The sequence below is a fragment of the Lygodium microphyllum genome, chromosome 16 (assembly GCF_053477565.2).
Source record: "Lygodium microphyllum isolate KBCC chromosome 16, Lygodium_microphyllum_v1.1.10, whole genome shotgun sequence".
NCBI classification, from domain to species: Eukaryota; Viridiplantae; Streptophyta; class Polypodiopsida; order Schizaeales; family Lygodiaceae; genus Lygodium; species Lygodium microphyllum.
This window is the reverse complement of record NC_141150.1, coordinates 54990009-55015263: the sequence shown is the minus strand read 5'-3', so window position 1 is coordinate 55015263 and position 25255 is coordinate 54990009.

Genomic DNA, 25255 nt, shown 5'->3' with positions numbered 1-25255 from the left:
AAATCCCAAAGATGTTGTAGAAGTTGAGTTCTTAATAAATCATTGTTCTTCACCCTCGGAGATTCTTGGAGTAAAAAAACAAAGGAAAGCTCAGTATGCATGTAACTTGTATACATTTTGTCTAAACGAGATAAAATTTAACAGTGGAGCAACAAAAAAACAAGACAATATACCTGTAACTTTGTTTACAGAGAAACCCTAAGATGTTGAAGAAGAAGTTGAGTGTTCAAAATCCCAAAGATGTTGTAGAAGTTGAGTTCTTAATAAATCATTGTTCTTCACCCTCGGAGATTCTTGGAGTAAAAAAACAAAGGAAAGCTCAGTATGCATGTAACTTGTATACATTTTGTCTAAACGAGATAAAATTTAACAGTGGAGCAACAAAAAAACAAGACAATATACCTGTAACTTTGTTTACAGAGAAACCCTAAGATGTTGAAGAAGAAGTTGAGTGTTCAAAATCCCAAAGATGTTGTAGAAGTTGAGTTCTTAATAAATCATTGTTCTTCACCCTTGGAGATTCTTGGAGTAAAAAAACAAAGTAAAGCTCAGTATGCATGTAACTTGTATACATTTTGTCTAAACGAGATAAAATTTAACAGTGGAGCAACAAAAAAACAAGACAATATACCTGTAACTTTGTTTACAGAGAAACCCTAAGATGTTGAAGAAGAAGTTGATTATTCAAAATATCACTATTATTGACTGTAAGAGACTCCTAGAGCATCAAAACAAAAGAAATTACATGTTAGAGAATGCACATAACTTGCACAGGTTTTCTCCAAACGAGATAAAACTTTACCATAGAACATCTATGGAAGAGAAAAATATACCTGTAGAGTTTTGTGAAGAGAATCTTAGGGCTTTGGTAAAACAAGCTCTGCTCTCATAAAACACATGAAACTCTCTCTGTGCTTGTGCAAAGAAAATGAAATTTTACAGGGTTACAGATTTTATTGCTAAGGGAAGATTTGGTCCAAGATATGGCTAGAAGATTCATGTTACATGAATCTGGAATCCCAGCTCTCTCATTGGTTAGGCCTATATTTGTTTATTCACTCCTTAAGGGGCAAAAAAGAGAGTCCATATTTCTCCTAATGACTTGTCATCTCTTTGTAGTCAGTCATCTCTAGATTGCTCTATTTATCCTCTACGTCATTTGCTGCCTAGGAATTGCTATGTTTGGCATCTACTTTAGCCATTGTTTCTACCTCAACTTCATAATTAGCATAGAGTATAGAGTTTGGTTCCATTCTGGGGAAGGATATGCTTCAACACTCCCTAACGTTGCTCCCATGAGAGTGTCTATTGGACAACCCTTTGTTGGTGGGTCATTGAATGTAGTAGAGAGTGTCAAACTATTATTCACATTTGGAGCTGACTTAAATATCATTAGGGCCAAAAACGCTTCAAAAAATGCACTTTTGTTAATCACGGGATTAAGGAAAGGGCCAAAGAGAGTTCGCCACGTGTGCAAGAATATGGTATTCTTGTCTCCTCTTTTTTAGAGATAGTGGAGTCCATTTCGTGATTCTCTCTTCTTTTTTAGCCAAAACCCCTAAAGTTTGACATGTTTTGGAGTCCCAAAGACGTTATTTACTTACAAATCTGACAAAATACGTGACAGAGATGTGATAAAATTAATAATGAGTTTTTTGAAAGTCGGGAGATCTTTCAATATTGTTTTTGGTGCCCAATACATACTCATTTGGGTTCTTGGCGCTACTTTTTAGTTCATTCACCCCTCTTTGAGCTTCTTTCTCTGCGCTTTCATTCTTTTCATGGCTTCCTCCGGGCGCCCTTCTCGTTTAATACACTCTTGCACAGTCTATAGCCAGGGAGTAGATGGAAATTTTGAGCCCAAAACCTTTGCTGTAAATGATTGGGTTACCATGCTGCCATCTTGCAAGGGCTCTCATAAGGTGAAAAGAAGAAAACGAGATTATATAAAACATCACTGGAAGGGGCGTATCATTGCCTTCAAAATTATGCCCGAAGGCTGGTTTGTCAAGGTGCAACATGTTTACATGGCCAAGTATATGCACTTGCCTCCAAACGAACGTGTTCCCCAACAAATACAGTGTAAGTTATAAGTTAAATAACGTATATAATTCTTTTCCATTTATGCAAGTTCTAACAAACGGTTCGTCATTGTAGATATCTTTCCGTCAACAAGTATTGAATGGCAACCTGTGGAAAGCCTAAGTGGGACTTTCCATACCATTCATAAGGTATTGGCAGACATTATTTATGCCGATCAAACTGTGTCTTTTTATAGTGAATGCAAGGTTTTTATATATTATGCACAGTATGTGGTTCCCTCTAAAGCGGATAGGTATGGGAATATCGAAGATTTGCCATTGCCAAGTCTTTCATCTCTAAACTGGGAGATTCCTGACAAGGTAACGGTGCATAGTTTCAAATTCAAAATATCTCAGGATATTAAAAAGTCCATGACAGCTAGAAGGATCTCAAGAAGAATACGTTTATCATGGTTTGTACCCCTCCATATCTTCGTGGCTTGCTTCAAAACAGCAAATTTACAAAGAACGAAGGTATCCTGGCTAAGTAGAGACTTTTCGGAAGAGGATTTGGACAACACTATAGGGACGCATTGGAAATCTAGAGAGTGCGACCATAAGGGTGATATCTTGAGGTGCAGTGCATGCCCTCAATCCTTGGCTTTGGCTTACAGTATCCCTTGCCAAACTCTTGCTTTGGGCTTTGATTACAGGAGATACAAACTAAGATTGGGTATTTGGGTTCCCTTGGATTCCGATACAGATTACACACCATATAAACTTGCGGTGCACGTTTTGCCGCATGAAGAAGTAAAGAAGGTGAATGTTACTTCCAATTGGAGTCTGAAAGATGTGAGGGATACCTTGGAATTGCTAGACAATACATCCCCTAGATATAAGTTCAAAGTGAATGGTGTAACAATTGGTAAAAGAGCCGAGTGCTCTTTCTTTTGTACGAGTTGTTTGTCTCCCACAATTGTGAGTTTTGAGCCTTGAGAATGAAAACTTGGCAGGAATTTATCTTAATAGACTGTCCTTAAGATATTTTTTAATGGGAACTCATAAGCTATCATGAAGCAAGTTGCCTTTCGAATGTGTATAAATAAAATGTACATTACATTCGATTTACAAGTGAAAATTTTCATTACACAATGAGGTACAAAAATTGCATAAAAATGTACAAAGCCAAAATAATAAGGCTCATGTATGCTTATGTTTGCTATTTTCATTCTTTATCGATTTATTCAAAGATATTTTTTCTCACAAGGCCTTTCTTTGATTGTTGAAAAAATTTCACCTTTACAGGTAGTCTCTTTTCTTGGGGCTTAAGAGGGGATGGATCAAATTTAAGAGGAGAGAGCATTGGCATTCCTTTTTTCTTAGACTCTGCAGCAGTGGTCCCATTGCCTTTGCCCTTGCCCTTGCCTTTACCATTTCCATTGTCCTTACCCTTTCCCTTGCCCTTTCCCTCGCTTGTGCCCTTGGCCATTGAAGTTTTGGGAGGAAGAGGGGAGTCAGGATCATATGGTGTGATTGCCTTGTCCAGAATCAGCTCGATGCATCTCTCCCTTATCCACCAAACATATGATTCAGGATAGTCTCTACACTGTAAGAATAAATGTTATAAGTTAGTGAAAAGAAATCATGATAAGGGTTACACAAACATCAAATGAAATTAACTTACATTCACTCCTTCTATTTGTAACAACTTTGAATCCACTGTTCTGCAAATGTTTGAGATAACTCTCCATCCACAAGAATGCGCATCGCTTTGCAATGGAACTTCTTGTAGAAGAAAAGTATAAGGCCTTTGAGGATCAGCAAGATCCTCGTATGTTGTATCCAAAATGTAGAAACAAGTCTACCAGCACTGCAAAAGGAAGCTTTGTAAGTTCAAAATATTCTTTATAAATAAAATCAAAGTAAGTAATTTTCTTTCAACATACATTCGTGCTTGACCATGAACACCGCTGAGAGAATTCATAAAGATAATTTCCCTTGAAAGACAATTAATGTAGATGAGACTCCAATGCCCTCTGCAAATTCATAAAAGAGGTGAGTAGAAGGGTGAAAGTAAATGAATATAAATTTTCCTCTACAGAAAAAGAAAAATACCTTTCTACATAAGGGAAAAAGATGTGGTAATTTGTCACACTATCGAAGCTACGAAAAAACGGTGAAATATTAGAACCAGATTTTGCAAAAAGTTCCACAGAGAGAAGTGGATCAACAATGTATATGGTTCTTCGGATATCGAGAGTGAGAGAGGAGACCAATGCCCTGCAGACAATAGCAAAAGCTATTCAATACAAATTTCATCCAAAATATACTTGAACCTATAAGACTTAACTTACGCAAAAAAAATATATATAAACCTTACCTTATGCAACAAAAAACCACAGAGTCAGATAGTTGGACATCCCTTTTTTCCAACATGGGCTTGTCCTCGGGAGATATACTAAGATATTCCTCCTCAGGTTCCGCAGAAACATTCACAAGAATCTGCCCATACAGTTTGCCCATCCTCTCGCTGTTGACGGGAGCAAGTGATGCGGCTTTCCTCTTGTAAACATCATCTTCAGTTTCAAACACCTCCTGATTTTTTTCACTGAAGAAAGCCTCTTACTGGGTGGCACCCCTTGTAGAGTAAAGGTGAGTAACATCCTCAACATTTAGCTTTTTCTCTTTCCTGGACAATTTTGGGGGAATGTTAAGGATTTCAAGGGCTTTTTGATCATTGGAAGGCAAGGGCCTCAGCACTTTGTCAAACCTATACCTGACTCTGCTGATGATGCTGAAATCTTTATTCATAAGGGTGATCCTATGAGCATCGATACGGAGCGAGGGCGTCCAAACGCTGTCGTCGTTTCCTCCATATCGCGCCGCATCAGCAGTTTGGTCTCACCAATACGGAGCAGGTCTATTAACATCCCGCTTGTGTCATTGCCAATACGAAGCGAGGGCGTCCATACGTTGTCTTCATTTCCTCCATATCGCGAATAAAGGACTCAGCCAAAAGACCATCGATACAACGCGAGAGATAAGAAACGGAGAAGACGTAAGTCTTGTATCGCACCGTATCGGCAAGCAAGGCGGAAGAGCTTGAGAAATGAAAAGTGTACACGTAGGAAACATAACCACTTATATACCCACGTCAATCATGACACGTGTCGGACACGTGTCCGACGCTGATTGTGCCACGTATCTGCATTTATGGTTCGTATGCTACGTGTCAAGTAACGACCAGTCCACTTGTTTGCCACGTGGTTATCGGCCACGTGTTGGCCAACGGCTACTGCCACGTGTCAAAGACCAACGGATACTGCCAAGTGGCATAATTCCGCGCCTACATAAGGGTGTGTCCCTTATCCGTACGGCTTTTTTCGGTTTTTTCGGGACCTCTGTTTCTTATCCTAATACGGCGTGAGAGCGACTGTTTGCCTTCTTCGCTTTCCTCTCTTCGTGTCGTTTTGGAGGTTCTGCAGAGTCTTCTTTCAGCTCTCCTCTCAAGCTCATTCTGCCCAAGCTCGTGTGACCACCGTTGTGGCTCTCTCGCTTCTTGCTGGAATCACCGATACGGCGCGAGGGGGCCTATCCGTCTGAATCGTTTCTCTCTTATCGCGCCGTATCGGCAGAAGTTGTAAACATGTCTGAACCCATAGAATTCCTAGGATCCAAGGTTTCTCCAGGAACTGGTAAAAGAAGAAGGCTTTCAAAAGGCTCAAGGGCATCAACATGCGATGAGCCTGTGCATTCTTTTTCCTCTCCATCCTCTGCCACCAGTGTAAGAAGGCCAAGTACATCTCCAGGGAAGCAAACGTCGGTAGTGAGAGGTCAAGGAGTATCAGAGCTCACTGATATCACTCCATCAGAGAGGCTACTTGATTTTATGCTTCAGAATGGAATGGATCTCTCATTCTATGGAGTTGTGAAAAATGTGTTTAATCCTGATTGGGAACTTGACAAAGTTCTGAAATCTTGTGAAAAATATATTGTGGAGGACTTTTTGGATTTTGAAAATCTTGCAGGTCCTTCTGTTGAAGTTGGCATAATTGAATATGTCCATGTTCCCATTGGGTCAACAGGAAATGAAAAGTCAGTATTTACTAAAAAGTGCAGTGCCCACTCTCTAGAGAGGTTTTATTCAAGAGACATATTTTGCTGCACTCATTCCAAAAACTGCAAGATGATGAGAAAATCTGCTGCTTTTATTGTTTTCACCCTTGTCAAATACCCTGGGAAAGCTGAGGAGCAACAGTTGGAAGGAGCAAAGTCTGCCAGCTTTTGCATGTTAGATGATCTGGTAGATGAAAAGGAAATAGAGGAGGTTGTAGATACAGATTTTGAGGCTTCTATTGCTGAGAATTTGGATGTTGCTCACTTCAAAGCTGAGACTATCATTGAGGAGAGCCAAGGAGATACAAACCCTCAACCTGATGAGAGTTCTCACCATATTGTTCCTTCCCTACCATGTATACCTTTCAAGGACAAGGAGTACATTTTACTGTCAGATATTCAAAAAATTTTTAATCTCAGGGAAGATTATTGTCTTGCAATTATTGCAGAGGCTTCTGAGGCTGCAAATGGGATAATTGACACAGAAAATGAATCAAAGGAAGAGATTCTGAAACTTGATAAAGAAACTCTAGATGATAAGTTTATTGATGCTGGTGAGGCCCTCTCTCTTTGTTTGGAAAAGGCCAAAGAAGCTGAGAAAGAGTTGAGTATTACTGATGAGGACTTCGATCACATTCAAAGCGAACTCGGGATTTCCAATTTTGGAAGAGAGGAGTCTGAATATGTTAAAGAATTGACTAACACCAATGAGACAGCATCATCAATTAATTTATGGAATCCATTTAAATTGGAGTACGATGAAAATCAAGTGGTAAGATAATTTTGAATTTGCTTTTACACATTGGTAGGTTTACATTTCATGCTCATTCAGTACGGGTTTTATTTGCAGTTGGAGATTGCTAATACAGATAACTTCTTGGGGCGTGGCAAAGGATCGAGAGCTGCTAGTAACACATTCAAAGACATTGCACTCGGCCACTACTTGGCTAGGATTGACCCTGATTCCTTTTTTGTACTTCATAGTAGTTTCTCAGAGGATGCAGCATGGCCCATACTTTGTATTAAAGCTCTTACAAGGCTTCTAGGTTTCTCAGGATTACAATATAATGCCCACAAAGTAATGTTTTTGGAAAAGACTGCAGCAATTAGGATTTTTGGCTACGGTCCAGGTTACTCTGCCTCTAGAGCAGGATACTTTTTGGCGTTTTCATCCTACGCCTTAGCTGCAGACCGAACTGATGTAAAATCTATAGCTGGCTACAAGAGAAAAAAATTTCTACGTTATAGAGGAAAAATTCCTGAGGAGGAAGAGAATGTGAGAGTTTTGGAAAACTAGCTTTGTATATATTCTTTCTTATATATAAAAGTGCGATTGCTCATGTGTCATTGCCGTCTTTTATTTGAATTCTTTGAAGTTGTCGTCGAAAAAACCAGTTGAATAGCTCTTCCAAAGCATTGCTTTTTGTAACTCCTCCCCCATGCCTTGTGCTTCGAAAATAACTTGTGCGTGCTTGATAGTGGGATTTTTCCATGCCTTGGTTACTATAAGTTGCTAAGGGGCCATGCTCCTCCACAAAGAAATGTCCATGAATATGAAGAATATGCTGTCGTGTTGCTGCGCATCTGAGCCGTGAACACCTCCATTTTTGTTGTGCATTTGTGTTAATTTCTGCGTGTGATTTATTGTTTGTGTGGTGCATTTTAATAAACTACATCCAATGTATGTATATATTCCCTTAAATGTATTGTACACACGATGCTTGTACTAGGAAGGAAAACTTATCCTACCCTTTGTAGACCGTCCTGTTCGTGGGAGCATCCGAAACTTGGGGCAAGCTTACAATGAGTCCTTCACAGACCCAGATTGTAATCAGGACTCCAGTGATAAGGTCCCTGATTTTGTTGAGACTATGATATACTGTCCAAACGAGGCTGTTTGTATGGTTGGTCACTATGCGTCAAAAGAGGAATTCACAAATGGAAAGATAGGAAGCTAAAGATAGAGGGAAGATTTTCAAAAAGCAGGGATCAGAGGGAGAAAAGGAAGGGAAAAAGGAGACTAATTGGGGGGAAAAGAATTCGAATTGATGAGGGAGAGAGGGAAAAAAGCGAGCTGCGCCTGGATTGGTGTGGGGAGACAAGATCGACGAGGAGAGGTTCAGAAGAGGAAAAATCAAAGCGCAGCAGATCTGTCACCCTTCAGGGCATGATTGACAGTCGATTGCCGAAAGAAACGAAAGAGCTTATGCGCCTTGCATAATGGTCGTGAGGATAGCTGCATGAAGTGGCCAGGTCGACCAGGAGGAAGCTTCCATAGAAGCTGAGGGTGGATAGGATGGCCATTCCGAAGGACTTGCCTTAGTCTACATGTAGCTGTACATCATTAACGAAACTCATTGGAGAATCTGCAACAGCACGAATTTATGAGCTTCGTGCTTTCTGTTACAAGGTGGCTAGTCCATTATGGAAAGAAGCAAGTGCAGTTTGTAGCAATGCAGTTTCATATTGGGGAAAATCCAACCATCATCTTCATCCTCGTCTCCTCGGAGTGCTACTACCTCTGCATCTGGATCTTTGAATAAGTGAAGTGCTCCGTCATGTCGCCTGAAGTCGCAGCATCGACTCGTTCCATTAATGGAGTCGCCTTTGAAGGCCATTTCTGTAGAACCAATGCCTTTGCATACGAAAATACCTCACTTCGCGGTGCCGGTTCATCATCAACCACGTTGTATATCCTTCTGAAAGGACAGGCTAGTGAAGCATCGCATCAATCAGAATGACAGCCAGCCCCAGCTGCGAATAGGATGTCTCATACCCGCCCACTTAGTCTATAGTTTGTCCTTTCCTGTTGTTGGTTTGCGGCAGCAAAAATGTTTGAGCCCTTGGAATTCTGCACCACCAGTGGCGACTTGATGCAGAAAACAGAGCTAACTGCCTTCTTTGCCAATGTTGTGCATGAAACCACCTGTGGTTGGTCGATGGCCCAGAAAGGCCCATTTGCATGGGGCTTGTGCTAGCAAAATGAAGTGCTCATGGGGCTTGCTTTTACTGCTCGGTGCTTCCCTTCTTGTCTACACATCTCTGCCGATGGCCACTGCCTTCAATGGGGTGTGCGAGGAGGGCAAGAAGTGCGTGTCGAACAAGACATGCGCACAGGTATTCAGCCCTGAGGATTTCGATACTCTCTTCCCTCGATGTGTTTAGAGAAGCAATATCATCAAGACAACTGCTTGGACTTTATCAAGGCATTGTTGTGGCTTATGCGTAGTGGTTTAACCACTTTCAGAGACAGATCAGTTCTCTTGTGATCTTGTAGACAGTTTTGCAGTGCAGTGGGAGATTAGCTTTTGAGCTATTGGTTTTTCAGTTCTCTAATGTATTGCTGGGATCTATTCTGCAACAAAGCATCATATCATCCATCAGATATACGACTTTTGTACAGGAGGTCACTTGATTTTACCTGTCTTTCTTTGGAGATTTCCAGGCATCTGTTCTGGTTATGTGTCTGCAGATTCTTGCAATATATCATCAGGCTTTGTCCATTCTTTGGAACATCTGTTCTGCGTTTTGATGAGTAATGCATCTGCAGATTCATGCAATGAATCTTTAGGCCTGTCATAACAGGCTCAAGGACTTAAATGAAGTAAGAGATGTCCATGGGGAAAATATCCATGTAACCCAAGATACTCCCTAAGTTGTGTAGCTACAAAGGTTGTAGTATATGCAAACTCCAGTTGGAATCTTTTCTTAACATGTCGATTGGCACGGTCAAGAAGTCAGATTCCTGAAAATTTGTTCACAGACAGTATTTCTCAGCTGAATTTATCAAGTGCCAATGGAAAAACTGAATTCAAGAATCTGTATGCAAAACTGAATGTGTTCAGAAATTTTCTGAACACGAGCTTCTTGTAACTCATTTTGACAAAATATATATTGACCTTTGACTTCAAATATATTGTGATCTTCTTGTTAGCCTCGTTTCTTGCTGTACCTTGAACCCCGTGTTCTGCAGCTCTCGCACGATCTCTTTGACATTTCTGGTGAACCCGACGTGAAGTGCTGCGTCATCAGCAAGATGGGAGACTCGCAAGAAGAGATGACAGATGATAATGTCATGAAGAACCTGTTTCAGTCATTTACCATGTATATGCAGCAGCAAGTTCATGCAAAACGTGACAGTGATGCCATGGATGCTTTGAAAGCTGTCCAACAGGAGATGAAGCAGTTTAATGGCCAGCAAGTGTCAACTTATCTGCATTTATATGAAGAAAAGATGAAGTTTTTTGGAGTTTCCCAAGATGTTTGGAGCCGCTACTTCTTGCGGATCGTGGTGCGCGCTCTTGAAGGTCGAATTGCAGAAATTCAAGAGGCACATGCAGGTTGGGCTGAATTTAAAAAGGCATTAAAAGATGAATATTTTCTGGAGGATACAGGTCTTATGAATCGCAGAAATTTTTTAGCATGGGTTTCTATGCCTAATAAGGGACTTTCTGTTACCGCTCTTCTGCGAGAGTTTGAAAGCCGTTATGATCAGTTGGATGGGACTGAACAACAAGCTTTGGAGATGCAGAAAGTGGAATTATTTTTGCAAGCTGCAGATGCTGATTTACAGGAAAAGTTGGATGATCTTTTGGAAGATCAAGCTACTGATTCAGGTTTAAAGACTGAGTGGAGACATGTTATTGATGCTGTGAATGCCCTTGTCAAGAAGCAGCGCAGGAGAGTCAGATTGCATCGTAATACAGGATTAGCTCCTGAAAAATCCTTGGAGACTTCTTCTTCTACCCCTGCTACTTCTTTGCCTAAGCCTACTCCTCCTGTTGTGAATCCACCAGTACCTGCTGCTCCAGTGCCCTTATCGGTAGATGATGTTATTAAAGGCTTGGCAGATTTGACGATTGAAGCAGTTAAAGCTGAAGTTGGTAAGTTAAAGGAGCAACTTATGTCAGTACCTGCTGTAGCACCTGCTCCAGTGACTGCTTTTCCAGCTGGTCAAAGAAAAGGGCGACGATGTATTTGGTGTGATAGCACAGAGCACCAACACTGCAGAGATTGTGATGCTTTTCAGGAAGCACGTAGGAAGAATGTAGTGTTCTGGGGACAAGATGGGAAGATATGGCTGACAGAGACTGGCGCTCCTCTTGACACGAACTTTGGTAAGGGAGGTATGAAGAAGCTTGTTGATGATATGGCTGCGCGATCAGCTTATGTGAGTGTTAGAGGAGATGCTTCAGCTTTTGGAGTCCAGCTTGAGCAGAAATCTGATGGAGACTCTGCTTTATGGTCTTCTGCCTTGGAGATAGCGAGAAGAGGGAAAGTTCAAACTTCTACTATGACTTGTGTGGGCTCTAGCATCCGAGGAGAAACAGGATGGGATTCTCCTGTTGACAGGTATTCTATTTTTGCTTATATGGCTAAAATGCAGGGTTTAGATGCCATGGTTGAGGAAAAGAGAAGAAGAGATGAGGAGGGTCCTAGCTCCTCCAAAAAGACTAGAGGGGGTGACTTTGTTTCACCACCTGTTACAGCTCCACCTATGTCAAATTCTCCAACTCAAACAGGTTCCGATCAGCCAATGGAAGACAAGCAGAAGGAAAAGAGGCAACCAAGAAAAGAGCCAGGATTCAAGCTCTTGTCGGACCTTGACTTGCAAACGGATATGAGTAAGATTTTTCATGAAAGAATTTTGAATAGTGAAGTCACTTTTACTGTTGGAGAGGCTCTTGGGATTGCTAGAAGAGAAATACAGGATCAGATGCAGGATCTTTTGCGGAGGAAACGACATGCGATGGAAGGACCTACTTTACAGGGATTGTGGCATGGAGCTCTTGAGAAAGAGCATGATGATGATGCAGTGATGGTTGAGAATGCTTCTGTTAATCCGCACTTGGAGAAAATAGTGCAGCCTATGCAGTATGAAGATGATGAGACCCCTATTCTTATTCCTCGCAGCCATTTTTCACGAAGTCATTGGGCTAGAGCAACCACTGAGACAGTGGTAAGGATTGGAGAGAAACAAATTCCCTTGATTGCTTTAGTTGATCATGGTTCTGAAATTAATCTTATTGCTCGAGGTGTTTATGAGAGTGGCAAGTGGCCTATGGATGCAGAGCATGGCTGGCGCATGAGAGCCGCCAATAACACTTCTGGTGATATGTATGCTGCTTGTCCGAGTATCAGAATTTCTATTGGTAATGTTGAAGAGGATTATCATTGCTTTGTTCAGGATTCATGCTCCTATCCGATTATTCTTGGACAGCCTTTCATTACAGAAGCAAGAATGGAAACAAAAGTGATGGATGATGGGTCAGCTTATGCACGGATACGCAGTAAAGATGGTATGCGAGCTGTTCAGTTTATGACTGTTGGGGTAAATCATCCGAGAAACAAGGACTCCTTGCGTGAGGCACCACTACCTGCGAAGGAGTTGGATTTTCATTAGGTACCGCTGTCTTGCGAGACGCCAGTGGTACGGAGCGGAGAAAAGAGGAGATCTCGCCTCTTGGCAGCCAGTCTTTCTCCAATAACTTTGTTGGGTTTACTTCAGATAGTTCGGTGAGTTATCAGAAAATTTCAGATTTGCCTAGAGCTGCCAGGCAGTACATTGGTCGTAAGGAGAAAGAGTTGAAGAATGCAGGTATTTTGCAAGCAGAAGAGCATGTGGATGGATTGTATGAAGGGATGTCTTATGCAGATACATTGTTTGAGATGAGAGCAATGCTGAAAACTGATGTATGCAAGGGTTCAAAGATCATACCTGTGCAAACCTTGGATATGTTTCAGGAAATTTCTGGTTTTATGCTACAAATAGAGTTAGAGGCTGAGAAAACTCAGCAAACTGAATTTATGGCTGATCTTGATCAGCTAATTGAATTGCAGAGGGCTGAATTCATTCAGCCAACAGAGTTGAATGCAGAAAAATTTCTGCATACAGAGTTTCAGGATGCGTCTATGCAGTCCATAGAGCCGAGGGCTGAATTCATTCAGCCAACAGAGTTGAATGCAGAAAAATTTCTGCATACAGAGTTTCAGGCTGCACCCATGCAGTCCATAGAGCTAAAGGCTGAAATTTTTCAGCCAACAGAGTTGAAAGATGTTGAAAATTTGTAGAAATTGCAGCAAACGAAAGAGTGCTTGAATGATGCCAAGGTTGACACAAAATATAAAACAGTTGATAAGAAGGTTAAGCCGGTTGCAGGCCCGCTTCCTTCTGATAGTGATGAGCAGATTGAAAAAGCTATGAAGCAGCCTATGTTGAGGGAACCTGCAAATATTGGACATAAGTTTTCAGGGCTGAAATCTGTCTTTGCTGTTAATGAAGTCATCATAGTTGAGCATATGGTTGGATATTATGGCAGAAAGCCTTCTCCTGCAAAGGTGGATGCCATAAACAGGATTGCAGAGTATTGCTCAACTACTTCAGAGGTGCGGAGATTTGTGGGAGCTTATGTATTTTACATGAATTGGATTCCTCATTTTGCTCATATTGCAGATGTTCTCTATCAGCTGTTTCGAAAGAGGCAGAAATTTTATTGGGATGATGAAGATGATGGAGAAACAGGTTTACTAGAATCAGAAGTTGGACTTGACCTGTTTGTGGACTTGAATGATCCTGGATAGTTGGCACATCCGGAGGATGCGCAGGTTTAGAGGGGGTGGATGTCGTGTTGCTGCGCATCTGAGCCGTGAACACCTCCATTTTTGTTGTGCATTTGTGTTAATTTCTGCGTGTGATTTATTGTTTGTGTGGTGCATTTTAATAAACTACATCCAATGTATGTATATATTCCCTTAAATGTATTGTACACACGATGCTTGTACTAGGAAGGAAAACTTATCCTACCCTTTGTAGACCGTCCTGTTCGTGGGAGCATCCGAAACTTGGGGCAAGCTTACAATGAGTCCTTCACAGACCCAGATTGTAATCAGGACTCCAGTGATAAGGTCCCTGATTTTGTTGAGACTATGATATACTGTCCAAACGAGGCTGTTTGTATGGTTGGTCACTATGCGTCAAAAGAGGAATTCACAAATGGAAAGATAGGAAGCTAAAGATAGAGGGAAGATTTTCAAAAAGCAGGGATCAGAGGGAGAAAAGGAAGGGAAAAAGGAGACTAATTGGGGGGAAAAGAATTCGAATTGATGAGGGAGAGAGGGAAAAAAGCGAGCTGCGCCTGGATTGGTGTGGGGAGACAAGATCGACGAGGAGAGGTTCAGAAGAGGAAAAATCAAAGCGCAGCAGATCTGTCACCCTTCAGGGCATGATTGACAGTCGATTGCCGAAAGAAACGAAAGAGCTTATGTGCCTTGCATAATGGTCGTGAGGATAGCTGCATGAAGTGGCCAGGTCGACCAGGAGGAAGCTTCCATCGAAGCTGAGGGTGGATAGGATGGCCATTCCGAAGGACTTGCCTTAGTCTACATGTAGCTGTACATCATTAACGAAACTCATTGGAGAATCTGCAACAGCACGAATTTATGAGCTTCGTGCTTTCTGTTACAAGGTGGCTAGTCCATTATGGAAAGAAGCAAGTGCAGTTTGTAGCAATGCAGTTTCATATTGGGGAAAATCCAACCATCATCTTCATCATCGTCTCCTCGGAGTGCTACTACCTCTGCATCTGGATCTTTAAATAAGTGAAGTGCTCCGTCATGTCGCCTGAAGTCGCAGCATCGACTCGTTCCATTAATGCAGTCACCTTTGAAGGCCATTTCTGTAGAACCAATGCCTTTGCATACGAAAATACCTCACTTCGCGGTGCTGGTTCATCATCAACCACGTTGTATATCCTTCTGAAAGGACAGGCCAGTGAAGCATCGCATCAATCAGAATGACAGCCAGCCCCAGTTGCGAATAGGATGTCTCATACCCGCCCACTTAGTCTATAGTTTGTCCTTTCCTGTTGTTGGTTTGCGGCAGCAAAAATGTTTGAGCCCTTGGAATTCTGCACCACCAGTGGCGACTTGATGCAGAAAACAGAGCTAACTGCCTTCTTTGCCAATGTTGCGCATGAAACCACCTGTGGTTGGTCGATGGCCCAGAAAGGCCCATTTGCATGGGGCTTGTGCAAGCAAAATGAAGTGCTCATGGGGCTTGCTTTTACTGCTCGGTGCTTCCCTTCTTGTCTACACATCTCTGCCGATGGCCACTGCCTTCAATGGGGTGTGCGAGGAGGGCAAGAAGTGCGTGTCGAACAAGACATGCGCACAGGTATTCAGCCCTGAGGATTTCGATACTCTCTTCCCTCGATGTGTTTAGAGAAGCAATATCATCAAGACAACTGCTTGGACTTTATCAAGGCATTGTTGTGGCTTATGCGTAGTGGTTTAACCACTTTCAGAGGCAGATCAGTTCTCTTGTGATCTTGTAGACAGTTTTGCAGTGCAGTGGGAGATTAGCTTTTGAGCTATTGGTTTTTCAGTTCTCTAATGTATTGCTAGGATCTATTCTGCAACAAAGCATCATATCATCCATCAGATATACGACTTTTGTACAGGAGGTCACTTGATTTTACCTGTCTTTCTTTGGAGATTTCCAGGCATCTGTTCTGGTTATGTGTCTGCAGATTCTTGCAATATATCATCAGGCTTTGTCCATTCTTTGGAACATCTGTTCTGCGTTTTGATGAGTAATGCATCTGCAGATTCATGCAATGAATATTCAGGCCTGTCATAACAGGCTCAAGGACTTAAATGAAGTAAGAGATGTCCATGGGGAAAATATCCATGTAACCCAAGATACTCCCTAAGTTGTGTAGCTACAAAGGTTGTAGTATATGCAAACTCCAGTTGGAATCTTTTCTTAACATGTCGATTGGCACGGTCAAGCAGTCAGATTCCTGAAAATTTGTTCACAGACAGTATTTCTTAGCTGAATTTATCAAGTGCCAATGGAAAAACTGAATTTAAGAATCTGTATGCAAAACTGAATGTGTTCAGAAATTTTCTGAACACGAGCTTCTTGTAACTCATTTTGACAAAATATATATTGACCTTTGACTTCAAATATATTGTGATCTTCTTGTTAGCCTCGTTTCTTGCTGTACCTTGAACCCCGTGTTCTGCAGCTCTCGCACGATCTCTTTGACAATGCTGCAATACAAAGTAACACAAATTCTATACCAATTGAAAAACCTATCAAAATAAGCCCATATTAAATAATTATTACTTTACCAGATAAAAAGTGATATCTTTTTCTCCCCATGCCTCTTTTATTGCCTGAACAAGCTTTGTGATTGATCTTTTGAACTCTTCAGCATATGTATATGTTGTCTTATGTTGCCTGAGGAGTTTCAGAAAAACATCAAGGTGTATCCAGACCTCCATTCTAAGAAACGCAAGCCTCGGCATGCTTGCAACATTTGTTGTGATCTCACATAGCTCTCTCCAACACTCCCAAGCCGCATTCACCTGCCTTCCTGAATGGTTTCCTAAGAATCGTCTAGCTTTTGAGCCTCCCATAGAGACATCGGCCAAGATATCTCTTGTTTTTCCTGAAAGTATTGGATCCTTTCTCAAGTGAACTTGGCCCCCATGAAATCCCATTTTCGATAGCAATGCCTCGCATTTATCAATACACTCATCTGATAAAGATAATGGCTTAATGGAATATGCGTAGTCAAGATGCAACCTGAGAAGCTTATCGATTATTCTAATCTCTGCATGCAAAGTACAAATATAAACATTCTTAAGAGAGATGGAAAGAATGGGATCCCAGATGTCTTCTATGTTTTTAAATTTACTCAAATCTATAGAGTCTCTATTTGGGGCTCTTCTTACTGGTCGCAAACTACTCCAATCTTTGGATCCAATACTTTCCATGCAATAAATGCAAGGATATTTTGCATTTGCACCATTACATATTCCAAGCATACATTTGATAGTTTTCAAATCAGCACTCATATCCCATTCCACATTAAATTTACCAACCCCATTAACTACCAACATTTCGCCTTCACTTTGAGACTTAATGATATTTGGAATACCTGTATGGCTGAACAACCATTTCAACGTTTGATGATTTTCAATTGGTACCTGGGCTGCACCAATCCACCAAATCTCCATCTCGGATTGGATCTTATGCAATGGAGCTTTGCCCTCGCCATTGCCATGGTCCAATGCCATGTTCATGAGGCAAATGCTAATTCTTTCCATCTTCTGTCCCTTTTGAATCTGTGCTTCATCCAACTTCAAGGCAAACTTTAGAACACCATAACTTTCTTCTACTGTGATTTTATACATGTGAACCATTGCAATTTGCACCTTTTTTAGATCAACCCATATATTGTTAAAATCATTGTAATAAAAAATTGCCTGTTTTTTTTGTTTTTCATAGGACATAGACCTTTCGATGTGAATGTAATCTCCAAAAACATGTGGAATCTTGCGATTCATGGAAATTCTTGCAGTCGAAACTGCAAGGGCTCGGGGCAATCCAAATATAGTTACCCTATTGCGTTTAAGATTTTTAAACCATAATCCAGAGATAGCACGATAACCTTTTCGACTTATACCCACAGTATCACATGTCTCTACGATTTCATTTGCTTTCACTGTGCCTTTTAAATCCTTCACTAACTCTCTCAGAGTTGGACCTCTCAAATCCACATTTTCTGGTGACTTAAGAATCCTCAAAATATCTTTCTTATTCATGGTTTCCTTCAAAAGTTTGATTCTTTCCTCATTCTCTCGGATATTTATGCCTAGTATGTTAGAGACATATTTCTTTGTAAGATTTAGTCTCCTTTTCTTTGCTCTCTCACACAAGCTGGTTATATTTTTTAATGGTCTCTTCCTCTCTCTAAATCCTACTGGAGTTTCTCTCAAGCGTGTTAGCTTATCCTGCAATGAATTGTTAACATTTTTCAAAATATCAATCTGACTTGTCAACTCTAAAATATTTGTTTGTGTAGTTTCTACTGCTTTTTTCATTTCGTGCACTTGAGCTATATATGTGTAAGATGCAGAGTATAACCTCATACAGTAGCCAAGCATTCCATTGTAACCTTCTCCAGCATATCTTATATAGTCATGGACATTCAAAAAAGGAGGTGGTTTACCTGTAGAAGGATCCCTGGGATAGATATTTCCATCCACCCACAAATCTATATGCTTCATTCCTTGTGTTCGCAACCTGTTGGCTTCAATCTCATCTATCAATACTCGATGATGTATACTTCTCCAAGATGTGTAAGTCGAATCTAGCTGAATAGATAGCTTGTATTTACGTATGCTTGCGCCTGTGTTATTTGAAGTAGTATTGCTAGACATTCTAGCAAATGAACCGAGCAAGAATCTCACAGTGATAGGAAGCAAGTGCAACAAAAGGAATGGTAAAAGAGAATAGTGTGTAGAAAGAAAACGCGGGAGCAAACAAATGCGAAGTTCGTATGAAAATCTCGAAAATACAAAATCTCTCGAGTTCCAAGACAATAAACGGCCGAAAAGGTGACCCCTGACCTGGATTAAAAGATGAGGGCAATTAATGGCCGACCTCTTCAATGAACCAAATATTCTCTCATTAATCACATCTAGACAACCAAATTTAGAGGTTTTATTCTTCCTAAACCTCAACTAATTAGCAACTTAATCACTTCCTTACAAGTGCCATTTTTGAAGCGTTTTTGGCCCTAATGTTATGGATATGTTTCGAAGATGACCCACAAATGTTCTATGATGTATGTCCTCCATTTGTATGCTTCTATGGGAGGTAACATCTATCAGAAGTGTGGAAGTGATGGAAGCACCGCCCTTCATTATGTTGTTGTTGGTCGGTCCACAAGTAGAGAAAACTCTTCAATGCTTTTAACAGAGCCAAATACTCTAGGGTCTACAACATCTAATGATAGTGTAGAACACCACCACATCTCCCATGTTATACCCCCTACAGTCAGCAGACTAGCATGGTACTCAGTTTGACATTGAGACACATCTATTATCAGTTGGGACTTGTCAATTTGTGTGTGGAAATTGGTACCTAGCTAAAAGTAATGAATGGCCTAGTTAAGTAGAAAAAGCTTTCATGATGATGTAGGCATACTGGTATGCATAAAAACTCATCCTAGTTGAAGTTTCTTATTAATAACAATATTCTCTCATCTATTTTATGTTTAAATTCAATGGGTTAGTCATCAAAAGGGATTTGAAACTAGAACTATAGAAATTGGCTACTTCTGAATTATCTCTGGCATGGCAATAAGTGACAATGTAATATATGAGCTTGGTACAATTGTGTTGCATGCAACTAGGACTACAAGGAGAATCCATGGCAATCACGACAATGGAGCTACAAAATGGAAGAGGAAATCAGTTGTGCTTTTTACGGTTGCTTCAATAGCATTCACTAGTTGCAAAGCATTGTCGGTATTGAAGGGATCCGAGGAAAGGTCCATTTCTATCACACAATTTGTGGTAACAAGTGTAGAAAAGAGAGTCTTGTGTTGCTCTACTACTAGCAAACACATAATAGTATCAGAAGTCAAGCATATGTGGAAGAGATAATTATACATGCATTTTACATGATGCTGAATATTCTTGAGTAGCATGTGTAAGGTATCAAAATCATGCTCTTACATCGAGATCTATTGAGCAGGGCTAGTGTTGATCATGGTTTAGATCCAAATTGACTAGAGTATTCTAGATAAAAGAGGTATGATGCCTAATGGTTTATGCCTAGATTGATGTCATTGATCAGTGTAGTTTGTTTCTTTCATCCAAGGTACTACAGGACAAGGCCATTGTGTGTGTTGTGGACCCTTCACTTTTGTACTATTGCTATTGAGTTGCAATGTTTTAAGGGATTGCCTTGAACATTATGCGCTTGCAATTGCTAAAGATGTAGCAAAAGGAGTAGTTGAATTACAACAAAGTATGACAGAATCACTCAAGCTTGATATAGAAGATAGTATCATAAAAGACAAGGTTGTTGATGAATTTTCAGAAATCATAGGATTAGAATATCCCAGGATGAGCTGCGAAAAGCTACATGGAAAAGCTTGAAGGAGCTAGTCAAGATTCTGCTTTTGGACACGTATACTTTGAATTCTGTGCTATGTAAGTTCCTTTCACTTCTAGCCAGTTTCAAGTTGACTTAATGGTTAGTTTGCTTTTCCTACAGGAGTTGAAGGTGATTGACTCATTAGTGGAGATCTTGGCAACAAGAGCATGGTAGGATTTTGGAACTGCTTTGAAAGACGGGGTGAATTTCATTCAAAAGTGAGCACTTAAAGAGCTTTTTTTTGTTTTGGGTTGGGGTGGAGGGGTTGGGTTTCAGCACTGGCAAGCTATTCTTATAGACTTTTGATGCAAGAGACAGAACTCTAAGAGTAAAGAAGAATGGATTTTGTGGCTTGGATAATTTAATCTTTGTGCAAAATAGAGTATTCGATTGAAAACTTTGGCGAGACATTTCAAAAGCAAGGAATCTTCTCTTAAAAATCTAGAACTCTTGCCCCATGACTGCTTCAAGTTCGTTTTTGATACATATTTTACAATTATAAGCAATTCTAGGATAAATTAAAAGTACTCTGAAGGGTTTACTTTTGAGCTGTGTGTAAAATGTAATAAATCAATTTGGGTCTTAACACTAGTTTTTCCTTATGGGATGTATAGAAGGGTGGGAAGGCTATAACATCTAAGGGCTTGGAGGTCCTCGAGTATGTTGGGAGGGAGGCTATAGATCTTGATGAAAGTATTCTACCATGTTGGAGAGCCTTGATGTGAGTGATTTTTTATAGTCCTTGAGTATGTTCCAGATTGCATCACTTCTCCTTACTATAGAAAGTCATTTGAACTTGTTGGCACTATTCTAACATGTTGTAGAGCCTTGATGTGGGTGATTTGCTACTACATCATCACCTTTTCTCAACTTGAAAAAGATTAGAGATGGCAAACACTTAAAAAAGCTATTGGCTCATTGACTTTTCCTCTATTTTGGTCTTGCTCCTTAGAAGCTTCTCTTTGTGTGCTTGGATCTTTAATAAAAACAATCCTAGGTATCTTTGTTCCTCGTATTCCATTACCTTGTGACTAAGGAGAGGTCCAAAACCCTCATAGAGAGAGAGAGAGAGAGAGAGAGAGAGAGAGAGAGAGAGAGAGAGAGATGCGTCAAAGTGCAACTAATGTGGAAGTGTATGGACAAGACTGCGAGACAATGAACATGAGAGAAGAGAGAGATAAAAGAGACAATAAAACAAAAAAATCTATAGTAGATGAATGCTCAAATGATGAAGATAGATATACAAAAGGGTTTTCAAAATTATCTCTACGAGTTGGTCTCTCTATCCACTTCAAAATGACAATTGAATTGGGCTAGCCAAAGGCTACCAATAAATAGCTAAAAATAGCCCAATAAAATGACCATGTCTGGTGAGTAGCTGTTGAAAATAGCTGACTACACATAAAATAAGTGGAAAATCTGTGATTTATGATGCCGCTGCCCATGTTTGACTTGCCTAGCGAATAGTACCTTCTTTGTTTGCTTGACCTTTTGGGCATGGTCACTTATCAAGATGAGATTAACTATATAAAGCATAAACAATGTGTGCCCTCTAGCTAAGGTGTGGACATACAATTGGGGATCGGGAGAGGAATACAAAAATCCTAACTTCTCTTGGAGGAACAAGTCTATCTTCTCATTCCAGGCACGTGGAGCCTATTTGAGGTTGTAAAGGATCTTCTTCAATATGTACACCTTACCCCACTGGATGAGGAAAAGCAAAGAGGTTTTCCAACATAGATCTCCTCTTGTAAATCTCAATTAAAGAAAGCAGACTACATTAAACTAATAAATTGGCCAACTCCTATGGCTGGCTAAGGCAAGAATGACTCTAATGGTAGCCAACTGAGCTATAGGTGCAAAGGTGTCATGGAAATCCACCCTTCCATTTTCGACAACAAAGGTAGTAGGGAATATGTCTCCTACTGCATTTCTTGTTAAGAATGTGGATAGGGAAGGCCATGTGGCACCAACTTACCCAAGTTGATTGCCCGCTCGATTAGCACTTGCTTGTTGTCACTTCTGTCTACCTTAACTCTCCCTAAATTTTGTGCTCTTGCTCTTGCTCTCGCTTTGTGACAGTTAGCAAGTCAATAAAATTACATATATACAAGCTTTTTCACAACATAGGCAAAAAATCCTATATAAGAAAATATTATCTATTTAGGAACTTTTTCTTGATATAGGAAAAAAAAAGCCTATATAGATAAAAATGCTTACCTAATCTATTAGATGTGTATTATGTCATATTTGAAATTAACTAAATAATCACTATATGATTTTCTAGTTTGAAAACTTGCTATATAATTTCTTACTTGATTATTCATATAAGTAAGAATATACAAACTAGGAAAAATGTGATATTTTCAAGTTATAGAAAAAATAGAATCATATAAGAAATTTCCTATATAGGAAAACTACTATATGTAGGGAAATTTCCCTGTGTAGGAAAACATAGGAAAATTTTTCCACATTGGAAAATTTTCCTACATAGGAAAGAAAAAAAAATGAGAATTTCCTATCAATTCCCTAGTTAATATTACACATAACTAGGGAAAGTAAATAATAGGAAAAATGGAGCATTTCCTAGTTAGAGAAACTAGGGAATTCCATAGGGAATTCCCTACATAGGGGATTTTTCCTATGCAGGGAATTAGCAAGTGTCACACATAAGAGTGTGTAGAGTAATATCCCCAAGCTTCCTTTGACACAACACGACACCACATGACACGTCACGTCACAACACAGCACGACACAGCACGTCACAACACGACATGACATGACACATTTGCAAGGAAAGAGAGTGAAGAGAGTTTTGAGAATGAAAGTGAGAAGATGTATTAGAAGGTTGTTAGAATGTGTTTTACAAAGGAACGGGAAAACTCAAAGATGGTGCTATCAACACGCTACCAATCTCGACTCGACACCGTTTGGTAACGAAGCAAGAGGTGCTCCCTAATACAATCATTCCCTACATAGGAAAAATCCCCTATGTAGGGAAATCTTTATGGAATTCCTTAGTTTATCTAACTAGGAAATGCTCTATTTTCCTTATTATTTACTTTCCCTACTTATGTGTATTTTTAACTAGGGAATTGATAAGGAATTTCCCTTTTTTTCGTATGTAGGAAATGATTAAAAATTCCTGTGTAAGAGTAAACTTGCCAAAGAAAAATTATCATTTGCTTGTTGCCAAGCTTCAAGAAATGCTTTTGTTGTTGGATAATTTTTCATGAAAACTTCGTAATTGAGTTGTTTGTGGTAGGAGCACACAAGAGACGGCATTAGCTTGTTGGTATTGCTTCTGTAAGAAATCTTATTCATGTAACTTTTTTGTACATAGAAAGGTGTGTGAGAGAGAAGAAAAATATACAGAGATTACGAAGGAGCAGGCTCACCTTCTTTATATTGAAAATTTTCTAACTTGTTAGTGTGCAGAGTAAAATTATTGCTCTTCAATTACTTTTTCTTTTGGATTATTGGAATGATCTAGTATTTTCCCCCATACTGTTTTCTCCAAAGCATACCCTTAGATTCAATAAAACTTTGACTTGTTTTCTCAAGAATACATTTTCTCCAAAACTTATCGTTACATTTAAAAATTTATAATCTTTTGGTGTAAGAAGTTAAACTATTGCTCTTAAACTTGTCCATGTACTTTCAACCTATTCATGTAAACACTAATTTAATGTTCCAATCATGTCTTTTGGAGATAGTGGGGGAAACTTTTCGCTGTAAGAAATATTCAAGTGTATTTTTCCAAAACTTGTCCATTTACTCAACCAATTTCTAACCTTTTCCTTGAAGAGATCTAGTAATTAATTTGACTATATTTGGTTGCCCTTCTTTTTTATTTAGTAATTTATGTGATCAATTCATGGTTCTTTCTAATGGTGAATATCATGACTATTCAAGGTTTCCCCCAAAATTTATTCATTTATTTAATCAATTCTCGCCCATTTCTCATTAGAACTACTTTCGTATTGTTGTATGTTCAACTTGCTTGATCAATATTTAGGTCTTGACCATCCATTATGTTACCATCTTGAGGATGAATTGGCATCTTACAATTCTTCTTGAACTTATTAGATTATTATTTTTGGTTTCTAAATCTTATCCAAATTCCACCTTTTGAAAATCTTGGACAAAGTGATTTTCTTCTTTCTACTCTAGAGCTTTCACAAGTCACTCTCAGACAAACTAAGGACCTAGGAGGAGCAAATATTTGGCCTTGTTTAGGAAGGGCTATTATTTGGCCTCATATACAACCTTACTCTCATGAGGGTCTCATAGATCGACACTCATGGAAAATGGGCAAAAAATAAAAGAAAAGTGATTATGAGAAATGAGTTCTAGTACTACTATAAAATATTTATATGCATGTCCATATGTGTGGTGCCTTCCTTGTATGAAAATATAATATGAACTAGAGTTTAGAGAGTGGGTAGAAAAGCACTACAAGGGAATGGGGCAATAGCAACGGGCGTGACAGATGCTAGCACGCTTGCCTTCGGATGTGTGCTCATGCACGAAGGTCATCCTGTAGCATACTCTTCAAGGGAACTGAAGAGTCATGAGAAGAATTATGCTACCCATGATCTAGAATTGTTAGCTATCATCCATGCTCTAAAGCTTTGGAGACACTACCTCTTGGGTAACAAGTTTACTCTGGTGACTGATCGTAAGAGTCTCAAGTGGATCTTTACCCAAAACGAGCTCAACATGAGGCAACATCGGTGGATTGAAGTGCTGGAGGAATATGACTTTGAAATCAAGTACCGACCAGGAAAAGCGAATGTAGTTGCCGATGCACTCAGTCGCAAGGCATTTCTTAATTCCCTAATCTTGCAGAACCCATCAACAGCTAGATCTCTAGCTACAAAGGTATCTATGCCAAACAATGCAATACTTGAGTTAGCTAGAGAGGAAGCATGCCATGATAGAGCCTATCAAACGATGCCAAGGGAGATCTGAAATTCTCAAATATGTCATTGAGTGTTTGTCTTGTCAACGTATCAAAGCCGAACACGTCAAGTTGCCAGGGAAGTTACAACCACTTGACATTCCCCAAATGAAATGGGAATTCATCAGTATGGACTTTCTTGTTGGCCTACCCCAAGTTCAGGGAGGATACAACTCCATCATGGTTGTGGTTGACATG